At 42.4% G+C, this 15,394-nt stretch overlaps 1 protein-coding gene and 1 long non-coding RNA gene across 2 annotated transcripts in view; both read right to left on the bottom strand.

Moving 5' to 3' along the window:
• Positions 1-15,394, bottom strand: part of HS6ST3 (heparan sulfate 6-O-sulfotransferase 3) — a 278,442-nt gene that overhangs the window by 122,463 nt on the left and 140,585 nt on the right. The gene's annotated exons all lie outside the window — the stretch shown is intronic.
• LOC134414655 (uncharacterized) lies at positions 6,968-10,664 on the bottom strand. Its single transcript, XR_010026810.1, has 3 exons — positions 10,557-10,664; positions 7,316-7,466; positions 6,968-7,167 (listed from the first exon to the last, which is right to left on the bottom strand). It is a non-coding gene; the product is annotated as an uncharacterized LOC134414655 (long non-coding RNA).

The following is a 15,394-nucleotide window of genomic DNA, read 5'->3' as shown; positions in this document are numbered from 1 at the left end:
CAGAAGCACTGTGGAGCCTGGAATTTATGCTGTGAGGAAGAGAACTGCAGAAAAACCTCATGAAATCGAGGGATTAGTCAATAAAATGGTAAGTGAAATTCAGTGCAAACAATGTGGTGCACGTGGGGAAAACAGTAATCTGAACCATGCATTCAGCCTAGCAATGAGGTCTTAATGGGCTGTTTCCATTCAGAAATGAGACTGTGAGATAACAGGAATTTATATGAAAACATAAGCTCTGGACCGATCATCTGCATTTACTCCAGGGCTGGTGGGTCATCCAAACCAGATGCCTTTCTCTTCTAACAATGTATTCAAATGTCCTTCTGCAACATATTTTTGTTGCAAACATCAGATTCTAAGGCTTTGGCTGTAATTTGCTTTGTGTTTCTGCACTATAACCATAATCACACTGGAAAGATTAAAATGCTTTATTAGGCCTATTTAGGTAAATCCTACTATGCAGTTTATTATCTGCAAATAATATTATACTAAATTATTCTTCAGCCATCCTCACATCTTAAAATAACACCAGAACACTCAATATTACTTCCTCTTTTTTAAAAAATGCAAACATACCTAGGACTTACCCTTCACTGAAAGGGCTTTCCCTACTACCTTGGCATGCTTATTCATCAAAAAAACCATTCCCTGGAAACCTTTCACAAAGGAGCACTGCTTATTTGGTTAGGCAGAGCAGTAATGCATATTTACAGAACTGTGAGACTCAAATACTGTCTGCTGTTGCAGCAAAGCACAAAACTGAGGTCCAGAGTCAGAGCACACTGGCAACCACACACTGACTCCTTCTCCATTGCCCCTGTTTGGCACAAAAGAAGAGAAAAAGTAAGAAATGAAAAAATGTTTTGCACAAGCTTCATGCTACTGAGCCTGTCAACTCTGCTAATCTCAGCAAAGAGAAGGGTCAGAGCAGCCTAGGAGCAATTCAAAGTGCTCAGAATCAGGTTGGATGGGGCCTTGAGCAACCTGATCTACTGGAAGATGTCCCTGAACAAGGCAGGGGGGGTTGAACCAGATGAACTTCGAAGGTCCAACCCAAGTGATTCCACAATTCCATGCCTCTGTTGAAATAAAGAGAGTTCAGCAGCAAAACCCAGGAGGTCCAAGCAAGCAGGCAGAGTGAGCAGGACACAGCCCACCTTCCCCACTCACTCTCTACTCAGCACAGGGACTGGCCAAAAGGACGAGAGGGAGGACAGGGACAGAGACAGGACCCCACTCTTCATTCCCCCTCTGTAACCCCACAGCAACATCAGGACCACTGTTGGAGACAGACAAGAGCAAGCAGGGAAACCTGGAGTTACAGCAGAGGTTAACAGGAATGGTGTAGTTCCTGCCATTTGTCATGTTATGCTTTGTCTTCTCCTCTTCCCGAACAACTCTCCTCTCCCTGCATAGAAAGGAAATCTTTTTCATGATGAAGTGGGTTCATGCCATGAAAAATCTAATGAGTAGATGAAACAGCAATTCATTGTCTATTTAAATATTGCAGTGGGTTAATCCAGGAAATAAAAATGGAACATGAAGCAGATGGCCCTTTATAGTTCTCATGATTTCTTAAATATTCCCTCCCAGTGCACAGTCATTCTTGTATTTAACATGAAATGCACAGCTTTCACTATGTGCACATTATGCAACCATTCATACAACCTCATAAGCATTATATCTTATAGAGCAATTATTGTTTTATGCCTTTTTTTAAAGGAAAAGCTGTATCATGTAATGGCAAAGTGTTCTCAGACGTCTTGAAATAATTTAAGGTAGGTGCCAATAGCAAATGATAAATCCACCAAATGCAAATATTTGTTCAATCTACTTTTTGGATGTATATTAAAATTCTGGGTTCAAAATAACACAGGAAGAGCATTTTGACATTGGATTTGGTAGTAATATTTCAACTGTTTAGTATCTTGCAGAACACATGCCAGGAAAATAGGTATCTGAGCTCCTCTCTGCTTCATTAAAGTAATTACTGTCCATACTGAAATAGCAACTGCTGCTTTGGATTTCACAAAAACCTATTCTCTGCCACTGAAAAAAAGAAAATGTAAAAATCAGTGATTGTCTCAGTTGTTTGCTTATGTGACAATCTAGTCCAAAGCTGTCCATATCCCTTGCAAAAAACAGACTATGCAAATATCTTAAAAAATATACTTCCTCAATTCTGTGACCCACATAAAGTGAAAAATTTCTAAAAAAAAATTTTGTTATTAAAATGCATTAAGATGCTAACACACCAAGTGCAATTAATATACCACAAATTAAATCTGCTGTGTGCAGAAAGCCAACAAGAGTCTCATACACCAACTAATCTCAATTACAAGTAAAGCAGCACTTATATACATATTTTGCAATGGGGCATTGACCTCCAGATGAAAACCCATTATCAAGTTTTATACTTTTGTTCCTTTTTTAAACTACTATATTGGTACTATATCAGTGTAATCCAATGTGCAAACAGTGCAGCACCCAGGAACAGACAGGAATGCCTGGACAGAGCCTGAAGAGCCTCCATGGAGAAGAAGCTGAGAGAAGCAAGGAAAAAGTCTGAAAGAAGACCTGGGCACAAAGAAGAGACAAAGCAGGACAGGTCAGAAGTGCTTGGTAAAAGGTAGCAGGGACATGGGCACCCAGAAGCACACTTTGTTCCAGAGCTGGAATTAACCCCAGGATTTCCAGCACTGCAAACCAGTTTGTACGAAGCTACTGAAAGAGTCATTCAAAGAAAGGAGCTGTTGACTGCCAAATTAGGTTTAGCAGCAAAGCTCTGAACTGTGCTTCTCAAATTTTTTAATCCTTACCACGATCTATTTCTGTACTGAATTATTTGCTGCTCTCTTCCTAATGGATCCTCTAAAACTACTGGAAAGTGCAGGTACAAAATTGTGTTGAAATAACCTTGTGATGACTTTAAGTCAAGCACTCCGGAGATATGACAGCAGGAATCTGGTTTTGCCTGCCAATTTAACTAACTCCCCTCCATGCACACAGCTATAATTTGATCCTTAATTGTCCCATCAGAGTAGTTCATGGAGGTTGGATTCAAATGTTGGGATCTGTTTGCAGACTGATGCCCAACAAATTCCTGAAGCAGCAGTCTGGCTGTAGGTGACAGTTTCTGACAGGCACAGGAGGAGATATTTGGCTTTTTAGGCAAATTATGCAGTGACTGAAAACCAAAAAGGTCTGAAAACATCCTTAGGATAGGTGAAACCACCTGAGAGGCCCAGCTGCTGGAGCACACTGACATCTGCCCAAATGCACTCTTTACTCCACTGTTCGCAAGCAAAACTGATGCACTGCAAAGCAAGTTGTTGTTGCAGACGTTTTGCACCAAAGGCACGACAAAAACAATAACAGCAAGGTGTCACAAGAAACCACCGTGGGGTTTGAGCATACAAAGAGACATTGCACTGATCCTCCTATCACAATCACATGTTTTTCTAATGCTATGAATCCACATGAGGAAGCCCCCAGGCCAAGCAGATTCCTGAAGCACCTGAAGGTTGAGTTTGAAATAAGTAGAAAGCTCTTAGAGTGCTCATAAGATTTCTCAGCATTACCTGGTATTTTACAAAGCAAAGAATTTAAAAACCTAGGTCCTGCTTGCCTAATTGTGATCAACTCAAGCATAATAATTTCCTCTGTAGCTTCTCAGTGGCTCACTCCCTTAGCTCACACCAGGCAAAACATCACTGAGGCATTGACAGAACTCACAGATTTGTGAGGCAAACAAATCTCACTGTGACCAGGAAAAGAAATTTTTCCTCACATGGCCAAGATTATAAAAAAACACTAAGGCAATTATGGAGAACAGGCTGAAGAAGATTATCATAGCAGGTTACTATATTTAAGGGAATGCCACGCTATCTAGTGAAAAAGGAAGAGATTCTGTATGAAAAAATAATAAGAGATCATTTAATTGGAGGCTGTGTCACAGGCACAAAAATTAAGTTTGCATGCTGCTTTTGCAAGCTTATTATGGTCTTATTACAATTTCTGTATTTGCAGCAAATTTATATCAATATTTCATGCTATACTGAAGTAAGATAGATGCATTTAAACTGAAAATACTTGGTCTTCTACTGAATTTATTTATATTCAGCAGTTTATATTTGTTTTTCTATTTCATATATTTAATTTGCATTTATTTTGGCTAGCATAGAATATTTAAAATGGGTATTATAAAGTCAAAGATATTCTTACAGCATGAAAGAGATTTAGAGAGGAAAATTTTTTCAGTTTAAAATTGGAGCAAGCATAATTGAATAATGAGAAGAAATCTGAACCATCTAAAAAAATTATAATTAGAGCCCAAGTCAAAGATGACAAATTTCACCATTTAGAGAGATCATGATGAAAATGGTAAATATGAGTTGTCATGCTTTAATTAAAAAGGAGTGAAAACGGCATGAAAGCATTCATTGTTAAAATGTTCTTAGCACTGTAATTATTTTTATTGATTAAAGTAATTATTAATTCATGAACAGGCTCTAAAATGTTGATACTGTAATTCACGAAATGAAGAAAGGAATATGCCATCTCATTTATTCATGAAACCCTTGTATTTCCATAAATAGATTTTTATAAATGCATGATAGCTAAAAAGAAAAAAAAAAAAAAAAAGCATAGCCCAACCTGAGACAAACTCCTGAACACATCCAAACTTACAGAGTGCAGAGCCTCACTGAGGAATCTGCCCTGTGCTGTTTGCCCAGCACTGAATTACACCATTGCTCAGCTGCTCACTGCATCTGAATGGCTTTTCAGCAGAACTGCCTTCCATGTATTAGCCTGGTGACAGAAATAAAACTGATACATTACAAAAAAGGGCTCTCTTCCCTCAGATCTGTCCTATTCTTCCTCCTGGAGATTTTTTGTGTCTGGGTGATAGAAAAAATAAATTGTGTCCATGTTTCTAAAATGTATGGGACATTTTAGACCTATGTGCACAAGCTGGTGTGGATGACAGGGACCCCCTGAGAAACCTTGACACACACGAGCACAGCAGCTCCCAGCTCTGTCAGTCTTGCTGTGCATAATAACATGTTCTTGAACAGCAAATGGCAGCTGCCCTGCAAGCCTTGACAGAGCTCAAGAAGCATTTGGACAATGCCCTCAGGCACATGGTGTGATTCTTGAGCTGTCCTGTGCAGGGCCAGCGGTTGGACTCAATGATCCTTGTGGGTCCCTTCCAACTCAAGAGAGCCTATGATTCTGATTTTATCAATCTGGTTTTTTGTATGGAAGGTCAAGAGCCATAATTCCCATCCCCTCCTGACTGTAGTTCAAAAGGCCTTATTCTCAAAAAGGAAAAGTTCTGGAATTCCTGGGAACTGAGTGTGCTGGGAGATAACTCCATGAACACTTCTCTGGCGTGGTGTTGGCAATAACCTACAGACACCAGAGACAGCAGCCATCCTAGAGAACTCTTGTGGCATCTTCTAGAACACTTCCCCTGTGCTAAGAATTTCAGGGTTGGCTGCTGACACCTGAGTGGGCAAAAGCAGGCACTGGGGGAAGCTCCTGCAAATGCCCAGGATGGGGATGCACAGACAGCCAGGTCAGCAGCTGGGCTGACTGGGTGGCATGGGGAGCTCTGCACAGTGGGAGGTGTATGGTGTTTGTGAGGTCCCCAGGATGAGGTGAGAGATGAGAATCTGATTCCATGTTCTCAGAAGGCTGATATAATATATTATAATTTTATATTATATTATAATTATATTATAATTAATATATTATATATTATGCTATACTAAAACTATACTAAAAAAAGAGAATGATACATCAGAATGCTTAACAAGAATGAAAATAAAAACTCGTGACTGACTCCTCAGAATCCAACACAGCTGATGGTGATTGGTCATTAAGTAAAAACAATTCACATGAAACAAATCAAACATTGACCAGTTGGCAAACTATCTCCAGACCACATTCCAAAGCAGAAAACACCGGAGAAGCAATCAAATAATTATTATTTTCATTCTTTTCTGAGGCTTCTCAGCTTCCCAGGAGAAGAAATCTTGGCAAAGGGATTTTTCAGAAAATATGACAGTGACAGAGGGCTCCTGGGAAGATGTGTTTATAATGCCCTGCAAGGCAGCCTAGGACAATGTCTAGAGCCTTTTCTGCCTGGTTCTGTTCCCTTCAGACACAGTTGCAGGGAAGAGGTGCCATAAAAGTGGCTTTGTGGTCTGTGCTTCGTGTCATCTGACATGCTCTGAAAAGAACCTTTCAATCTGACTCCACATCAGCCTGGACAGGATCTGCTGTACTCAGCCAGTGTGACTTCAGATGTATTCCAAGGGTGCTCCTCCCCTTTGCTGACAGTCTGCAAGGCTTAAACTCTTTCTTTTTACATTTATTATTACTATTATTATTCTTTCTATTTATTATTTCTTTTAACTCTGTTTTATTTTTAATGCTACCCATGTGATCAACAGCACATTGCTTTCACTCTCCTCTCCCACCCAGCCCTGCTCCAACTTTCCACTCATTTATCATCTCTGAGCTCTGGGGTGGGGGACACTGCTACACCTGCAGCTTCTGTCACCCCATCAGCCCTCCTTGATGTGCTCAGCACTGGGTGCCCATCCTCCTGAACACTTCCTTCCCTCTCTACCCAGACAATCCTAATTCAGGGCAACATCTCAAGTAAGTTCATGGACAAGCTCTTGCACCTTATGTCTCACCAGCAAATCCCCACTCTGGTGGGGGAAAGCCTTGATGGCAGCCCCAGGGAGGAAAACAGGCTGATGCTGACACAAAGGTCTCTGACAGCCTCTATCACAGATACAGCCCTAGTGCCAGCTCTGGGCATTCTACCCAAACAGAAACAGACAAAAGAGGCAAGAACTCACTGCTTTTGGGAAAAAAAATATTATTAATTGGAAAAGTTATGGTCTTCTGAGGCACAATATCCCTGTTGATACTGGTTACAGGGACACTGGGATGATGTGGGGCGAGGTGAGTCCACAGACACTCAGTTGTCCTGTGAAGAGGCACCATCAGAGAGCAGCTGAAACCAGTGGGCAGAGTTGGGAGATCTGCATGCTGGTCGTTCTCCTGATTCTGCTTCACCTCCACCTCTTTGCTCTTTGCTTTGCCAGAGTTCGTCTCAGTGCTTCTCCATGTCTCCAGGGTCCTCTGTGCAAAAAGCATTTCAGAAATGACTAACCATTGGTATTAATTGAGAGAACAGTTAAAGGACTGCACTGGGGAATCTCAGCAGAGTACTGCCAGCAGTTGCTTTGTCAAGCCAGCAATATATAATTGCAGCAAAAAGCCAACTCACAGGTCTTTCTCCCTCAGCCATGACAGGCCTATGCAACACACAATCATCCAAAGCAGCAGCACACCCACGCCTACTGTCATGCCCAGAACATAGTACAGGTCCAGCCATGTAGGTTTCTCACTCTTGCCCTCTCCTTCAAAATCTTGACCTGCTGGAGAAAAGAAAACAGCACACATTACTGTGCTCTGTGCCACAAATAATCTCACAAGTGGCCTCATTCCCAAAAGAGCAAAGTTCTGAAATTCCTGGGAACTGGGTGTGGTGGGAGGTGAGCAATCTCTCCTCTTACCCAGACAAGACCACAAGCATCTCTGTGGCACCCTGCTGGCAGTAACCTCCACACACTAGAGACAACAATTATCCTCAGAGAGCTGCTCCTTTTCTTTCTCAACACTGCCTGCAGCCTGACAAAGCCTGCTGGTCCCTGCAAACCAAAACTGCCTGCACCTCCTTTCCAGCAGCCAAGGGCCCTCTGTCCTCCAGTGACTGGCAGGGTGCTCTCCCTCTCCTAGTTCAAGAGCAGGAGCTCTCTGCACATCCCTCACACACTCCAGAAGCAGCACCAACAGCCACACTCATCCCACCTCTCGGAGTTTGGTTTTTAATTGCAGCCCTGAGATGCGCGAAAAGTCTCTGCACGCGTCCGAAGAACGAGTCAGAGCTCTTCAGTTTTCAGTCTTGAAGTTGTTTATTAAATCTTATCTATAAAATTTTCTTTCTGCCCAGCCGAGGTCTGCTCAGCAAGGCAGCCAGCAACACTCTGACCGCCCTTGGGGTAGTGTTGTCTTTTTACACTACAAACTACGTATAACATATTTACAATTACTTTCCAATACCTATCACCTATGTTAGACAGTGAGCCTCTATTCTAAACCAATCTCAAAGTGCCAGCGTCACAGCACAAGATGGAGACCAAGAAGAAGAAGAAAGGCTGGACACACCCAAGTCCCTCCATCTTGGCCCCAAAAGCCCCATTCCAAAAATCCTAAAATCTACCTCTCCACCCAGTGATAACTTTATTATTATACTATTTAAGCTTCTCTGACTTTCAGGTCCTCATACAAAGCTGGTAATTTGCTCCACGGGTCATAATCAAATCCACAGGTGTTCTGGGCTGCATGCCAGGGTCTCTGAGCCCCCTGGCAGGGGCCCTGGCAACTCTGGACACCCAGAGGGATGTACTGAGTTTCAACACCACCACAGCCATCAGTCTGCTGGCTGACAATCCATCACAAACAGAAGTGCCTGCACAATCTCTCCTGGGTTGTCACTCTTGCCTTGAAGCTGGGCTTTGCACGAGCTGAACACAAACTCAGCACACACCTGTTCCTGACATCGGGATATTCACACCTGCACAAAGCGACTCTGACCAGTAATTGTACAACGGCAGCAGCAGCTGCCCCTGGGACTCATCCAGGAGCTCAGCTGTAGCAGATGCTGTGCTGGACCATCTCTGTGGCTCTGCAGCCCATGCAAGGTGTGAAACCAAGTGTCCCTGCAGTGAGGCTCTGACTGGCCCCTTCCTGCTGCACAGCAAGCTAAAAGTGCAGCTCCCCAGGTCCTAACAGTTAACAGAGGGAATTCTACTAAGTGTTTTCAGTTTCCTCCAAGCCTTTCAAGACCTTCTTTGTAACTTCAAGTGTCTGCTGGAAATCATTCCCTGTTTTAGCTTTATATGAGGACATTAACAGAAATGATGAAGTAACATTTCACATGAACAACAGGGAAAAGGAAAGCTTGCTCTGTGAAGTCAGTAGAGGCTCTCAGATACTCACTCGTGGGATGAAAGCTGGGAACCAGCAGAGAATTCCCCTGAGGAGTTGGAAAGGCCCTCTCTCTGGCCACATCTACAACCAAACACCCCAGAGATGTACCCATTACACATTCTGCTCTCCACTGTCATTCCTGAGTACAGAATGTTACAGAGGTCAGGTAGTGACAGGGCACACAGCAGGAGGCTGGCTAAACACAGCCAAGTGGTGGAGAACCCACTGCCGAGTTTCTGGCCCCACACCTCTCTGCTTGTTAGGAACCCCTGATCCCCCCAAAGTAGCTGCAGTCCCCCCACACCTCCTTGTGGTGTGTTTGCCCCATGCTGCACCATGGAGCCCTTCTGGCTCCCCCAGCCCTAGCCCTGGCCCTGCTGCTGCCAGCCTGGGGCTGGGTGCAGCCTGCCCACCTGTTCGCTGGCCTTGTATTGGAGCAGACTGGGTGTCCTGCAGGAGCACCAGGAAGAGGAGGAGGCACTGGGTGAGGACCATGGCCCCCATGCCCGCAGCATAGTGCTGTTGCTGCTGCTGGTGCTGCTGTTGTTGCTGCATCACCCCCAGCTGGCACAAAACAAGTCAGAGGGGCTCTGTGACCTCACTGTCCCGTGGAGCCATGCCCTCCACCAGGGCTGCCCAAGGTGCTCCCATTGTCCATGAATTCCTGAATCTGCCCACCGTTGAATTTCCTGTTTCTGCATGAGCAATGAGCATGGAAGCAGCAGAAGTGGAGAAGGGTGGACCTATTTTGGGAGGCAGCACTGTGCATGGGAGTGCAGAGCCACTCAGGTCTTTCCTCCCAGAAATCTATATCAAAAGCTCTGGATAAAGACTGCATAAAAGAGCCAACTGAAAGTGCCTTTCAACTATTTTTGTCAAGCAGCATTCTATCAAGAAACTAGCTTTCCCCCTCTCCTTTTGCTACAGTTTCATTACCATTAAAGACCATTTCCTACCTCTGCTACTGTCCTTCTAAAATCAGTGTGCTGCCCCTAGGCTCATCCCTAGTGAGCCAGGCTTATGCCCTTCCCCCTTCAAATCTAGTTTACAGCTCTCCCAACAAGCCATGTTAGCTCCTGAGCAGAGTTCTTTTTCCCCTTTGAGAAAGGTGTACCCCACTGCCTGTAAGCTGACCTGTGATCAAAACCCTCAACATTCTGCTGGTAACACCAGGCTCAGAGGTAACACCGGGTATTCACCTGTGTGATTTTCCTGTTAAACACATTGAATAGCAAGTTTCAGATTGTGCATTTGCAACAGGGAGACCCTGGATGTAGGTACAGACTGAGGAATGAGAGGCTGGAGAGAGGAAAGAGACTGCTCTGCTCTGTGCTGGTGTGGCCTCACCCTCAAGCCCATGCGCAGTTTAGAGCACCACAACAGAAGATACAAAACTATTACAAAGCATCCAAATGAGGGATATGGAGATGGTGAAGGGTCTAGAGACACCATATGGTGTGGTTGAGGTGACTTACCCTATTCAGCCGGGAGGAGTCTGAGGGGAGACCTCACAGTGTCTGCAGCTCCCTCATGGGGGAACCTGAGGAGCTGGCAGTGATCTCTTCTCTCTGGTGAACAGTGACAGGACCCGAGGGAAGGTATAAAGCTCTGTCAGGAGAGGTCTAGGTTGGATATTAGGAAAAGTTTCCTCACCCAGAGTGTGGTCAGGCCCTGGAACAGGCTCCCCAGGGAAGTGGTCATGACACTAAGCCTGACAGAGCTCAAGAAGGGTTTGGACAATGCCCTTGGGCACATGGCATAATTCACAGGACTGGGTTATTCTTGCGGGTCACTTCCAAGTCAGGAGATTCTATTATTACTCCTGGTAGGGGGTTAAAAAATATATCTGTGGTGATATTTAAGGTCATGGGTTCTCAAGTGGTGTCTGATGTGAGGAGAGTGGGTTTGTGTAAAGATCCATCAGCTGTGAGCCAGATGGATACCAATCCTGCAACAGGATATGACTGTAAGCAGGATGTCAAAGAGATTTTAATTATGCAACAACTTAAATCTAAGTAAGAAGGGAAAAAAGAGGAGGGGGAGAAGCTCATTTTGGAGATGTCAAGAACACTTTGTGTGACAGATTGCTAGATTCTTTTGTTTAGAAGGCTAGACAAGGGTCATAAGTGAGAAATAGAAGGAGCACAGCAGCTACTCATTTGTTTTTAATACTCACAATTTTTCTTGCAGATTAGCTTTGCATCATGCTGGAGTCCTCAAGGAAAGAACTAGAAGGGTGTTGGGTATGGCACACCATGCTCAAATCCATCAAATCTAACTCCTTCCATAACACAAGCACCCCAAACACAAACTGGAAAAAGAGAGTAAAAGCTTGGTGATTCTTGAGTTTGTCACTGTATTTCAAGAATTCTTCTGCCAATGCACTTCTCTTGACATAAGACTGTAAGTACAAGCCATAAAACACTCTGAATGGGCAAGAAAGGCAAGCACTGATCGCTGTTCACAGGCACACAATAACTTTGCAAACTGGCACTTCGGGACACTGGAAACAGAAATGGAAAATAGCCCACTAAATGGCAAATAGAATGCCTGATCACTTAAAGAAGATCTCCTTACTGTGCATATTCTGGACACATTCAGGTACTGTAGGTACACCTCTGAGTGGACCCTGAGCCACTGTCAGGGTCCACAGCACACAATACACTGTCCAGCCTACAGCTACTAATACTGATAAAATAAGGAGTTCCAAGAGTGCCAAAAGGAGTGAACTACAAGAAACAGATGGTCTCTAATGGAACATACTTGCAAAGACAGCACTGGAACTCCTGCAAAGAGTACTGTCAGCGACTGCCAAGCAGCCACCTGATGCCCAGGGTGATGCTATCATGCAAACAAATGGAAGACACAGAAATCCCCACACCCAACCTTTGTCACTTCCTAAGGCTAACAGTCTTACAACCACACAACTTTGACTTTCTCTAGAAGGTTTGCCTTTAAAACAACACAAAAACATGAATAGTCCTGTGATCCTCAAATTCCAGCAACGCTATGCGAATAATCTCTGTCATGTGAAATAGACACTTAGGAAATCCTCCACAGCCCTGTTTCATTGAGGACCATTCATACAAATGAGTAAAATCCTGCCTAGCAAGCTCTCTGGAATCCTGGATGCTTTGGATGAGTATTCTCCAGAAGGACGGACAACAGAGAGACTTCTAAAGCTACAACTGCCAGCCCAGAGGAAGAAATTCCATACTGAAAGTTGCTTCATGACAAATAGGACAAATCAAATAATTTCCAAAAGCTTCTTTTAGCCCTTCTAAGTTTCTGTAGACATAATTATAAAGAATATAGACAGACATCTATTCCCATATGTTTTTACAGGAAATTATGACACAGCCTTACTAAATGGATATGATTAATCATTTATAGAAACATTCTCATTTCTGACAGCACAGGAAAAGAAAAAGGCATAAATAAAGTTAAGATTCTCACATCTTTTCCACACCATGAAAAAGACTACCATAATCAAAGCTCACAGAGAAGCCTGATCCTCCTGCAGAGGAAGATGGGAAATTGGTTCTGCTAGAACTGAAAAAATTAAGAAAAGCTCAAAATAGTCAGTATTTGGGCTACAACCAGCTTTCAGAGGCATTACTGCAAGGGACAAGACCTGCACACCTGCATTACTGAGAGGGAGAAGCCTAAGCAGACAGAGGAGAGAATGGCCAGAAGAACTTCATATCACACATGGCTCTGGCTGTCAGAAGAGAAAATCTCTCCCTTTACTGCCTGAGCTGTATTGCTGCTATCTATAGTCACTTTGCTTTGCATTGGAAGTTTTTAACACTGTTTTTAACTACTGGTACTATAATACCTATCATCATATTTATTTATTTCTTCTGGACTAAATTTTATCTGGGTAACTCACCCAAAGAGACACAAACTTTGAGGAAAGAAAAAGAAATCTTAAGATGAAATGTTTATGTACCACTCATTTCTCTAAAAGTGTTGGCAGCTATTTGAGTTTGGATTTAGGATAAACACTCGATTGCCTACAGTTTCACAAAAGAGAAGAAAAATATGAAGGAAGTATAGTTTTCTATTTTGAATTTAATTGCCCCATAAACAGAAAATATTGTTCTATTTGTTCTCTGTCCAACATGTAATTTTTGCAGACTTTTGTTTGAGTTGAAAATATAATCTCATGTGACATTTATACAACAGATTTTAGAGACGGGTACCTGCCAGGCTTTGAATCTCTTCAATGAGAACAGGAGGTAAATAAATCCAATGTCTTTAAAACTGCATTTACAAACTTTTCATTGCCATACTGGAAAACATCAGCAAATAAAGTATTATTCAAAGAATCTGCTATATCATTACATTTAAAGCATCCCAAACCATTTCCTCAATGACACATTATAATGTGTATTGCTGGAATTCAATGATGTCCACATTAAATAGAGATGTTTAATCATTTGTAGAAACATTCCCACTTCTGAAAGTGCAGGAGAAGAAAGGGTCATCAGTGAGGATGGATTATTCTCTTTTGAAAAACATTGTTGGAAATGCATGTGATTCCATAAGCCTAAGCATACCCTGGATAAGATATGTTTACCATTAGCATGCACTCAAGCAGCTTCAGAGGCTGCCAGGAACACTCCAAAGCATTCTCCCTTGGACTTGGTGTGCACAGGAGGCAGCAGAACAGAGAAATGGAGTGCCCTGCCATTGTGGATAGGACCAGCTTGGGCACAGCCACCACGCACCAACAAAGCACTTCTTCAATTGTTATTTTGGCACTGTGTAGTAAATGGTCTTAAGCAAGGAGGATTTTATTAGTGTGAGCATCCTACTGCTCTTCTTTCAGCTCTACCCAGAGTTACTCAAGCTATCACATGTAGGAGAGTTTACCCTTACATTGTCCTAAGCCACTGGACAATTCATTATACGTGAGAAGTGAAGAGCACTTTGCAGTTAAATCTCTCAAGAAGGAGGTGCTACTAGGACTCCAAAGCCTTTGGAACTTAGAAGCCTTGACTTCAGCATGAACCTTCTTATCAGAACAGAAATCAGACTCATAGTCTTTCAAGGACAGAAACATGAAGCAAATTGAATGATCCTACAGAATTAAACACTGCTCTGAAAAGCCGTTGAAAATAAAGCAAGTAGATGCTGTAATCACAGACCACAAGCATGAGATAGCAGTGAGTTAGGTCTTTGTATCTTACTTTTACAATACATATAAACCCCAAACCATTTCCTTCTAAACTGCAAAAGCAGATTCTCCTATTGACAGGAATGCTAAAAAAACATCCTCTACTACAACAGAAGCAAATTTTAAATACACCAAATTATAAATGTACCAGAACTTAATTTGGCATTGAAATATGATTAAGTTTCCTGATTGAAATTAAACAAGAAAAAGTAATTGCAGTCTTGCATGTCTCACTGATAAAAACCAAGGAAACATCAGAGCACCTTCTCACCACAAGAATATTTCCTCCTCATCTCCTCCCTTGCTTAATTACTGAAATCTTGAGGTACAAACTGTACAACAGACAAAATGCAAAAATAAAACTGCTCTACCATATATTATCAGAACAAGAAACCTCATCTCTTTTTTCTAAAAGTATGAGCTATTTTTCACAGCTACTAATTATTAGGTAGGATAAGGAAGAATTCAGGCAAAAGGGACATAAAAAGTCCAGAGTGGCTTAGCACTGAAACAGCAAAGGAAAAAGTACCTCTCATTAATTCCTTCTCCCAGTTTTACCAGCAAAAAAACCCATACCAATTATTTTAAAGCGTAACAACTGTCATGTTGTGCACCAATTCAAGTTCCTCAGCATTTATATGCATCAAAAACAAATCTGCAAACAGTGTGGCAAAAGGTACGTCTGCAAGTCTCAGCAGGCAATCACATGGCTGAAGGGAAATGCAAATGTAGCCCTGCTCACAACCTACTGGTATTTGATGAGAAGAGAGGCCAGGATCAACCAAAAGAAGACATCAGAAAGTTTAAAAAACATTTTTTTCTAATAAATCTCTGTGTCTTTCAAAAGTTTGGTATTGATTTCTTTGATGGAAAACTCAAAACTAGCAAGAACAACAGACACATTTCCTTGCTTCCTGATAACAAGAGGGTTGATGTAGTCATATTTATGGACATTATGCTGACTGCTTATATGTGTCTTTGTATACAGAGGAACATCCAGATTATTCATTTAATATTGAATAATTATTTAGTCCTAAATATTGTTGTTGTATATACAGTTTACAGTCTGATTTCTTTGGAATAGAACTGCAGGTTTTGCACTACAATGTCAAAATCCAAACAAAACAAGAT

Source organism: Melospiza melodia, chromosome 2 (assembly GCF_035770615.1).
Source record: "Melospiza melodia melodia isolate bMelMel2 chromosome 2, bMelMel2.pri, whole genome shotgun sequence".
NCBI classification, from domain to species: domain Eukaryota; kingdom Metazoa; phylum Chordata; class Aves; order Passeriformes; family Passerellidae; genus Melospiza; species Melospiza melodia.
Note: the sequence above shows the minus strand (reverse complement) of the source record. Positions and strands in the feature narration are given on the sequence as shown.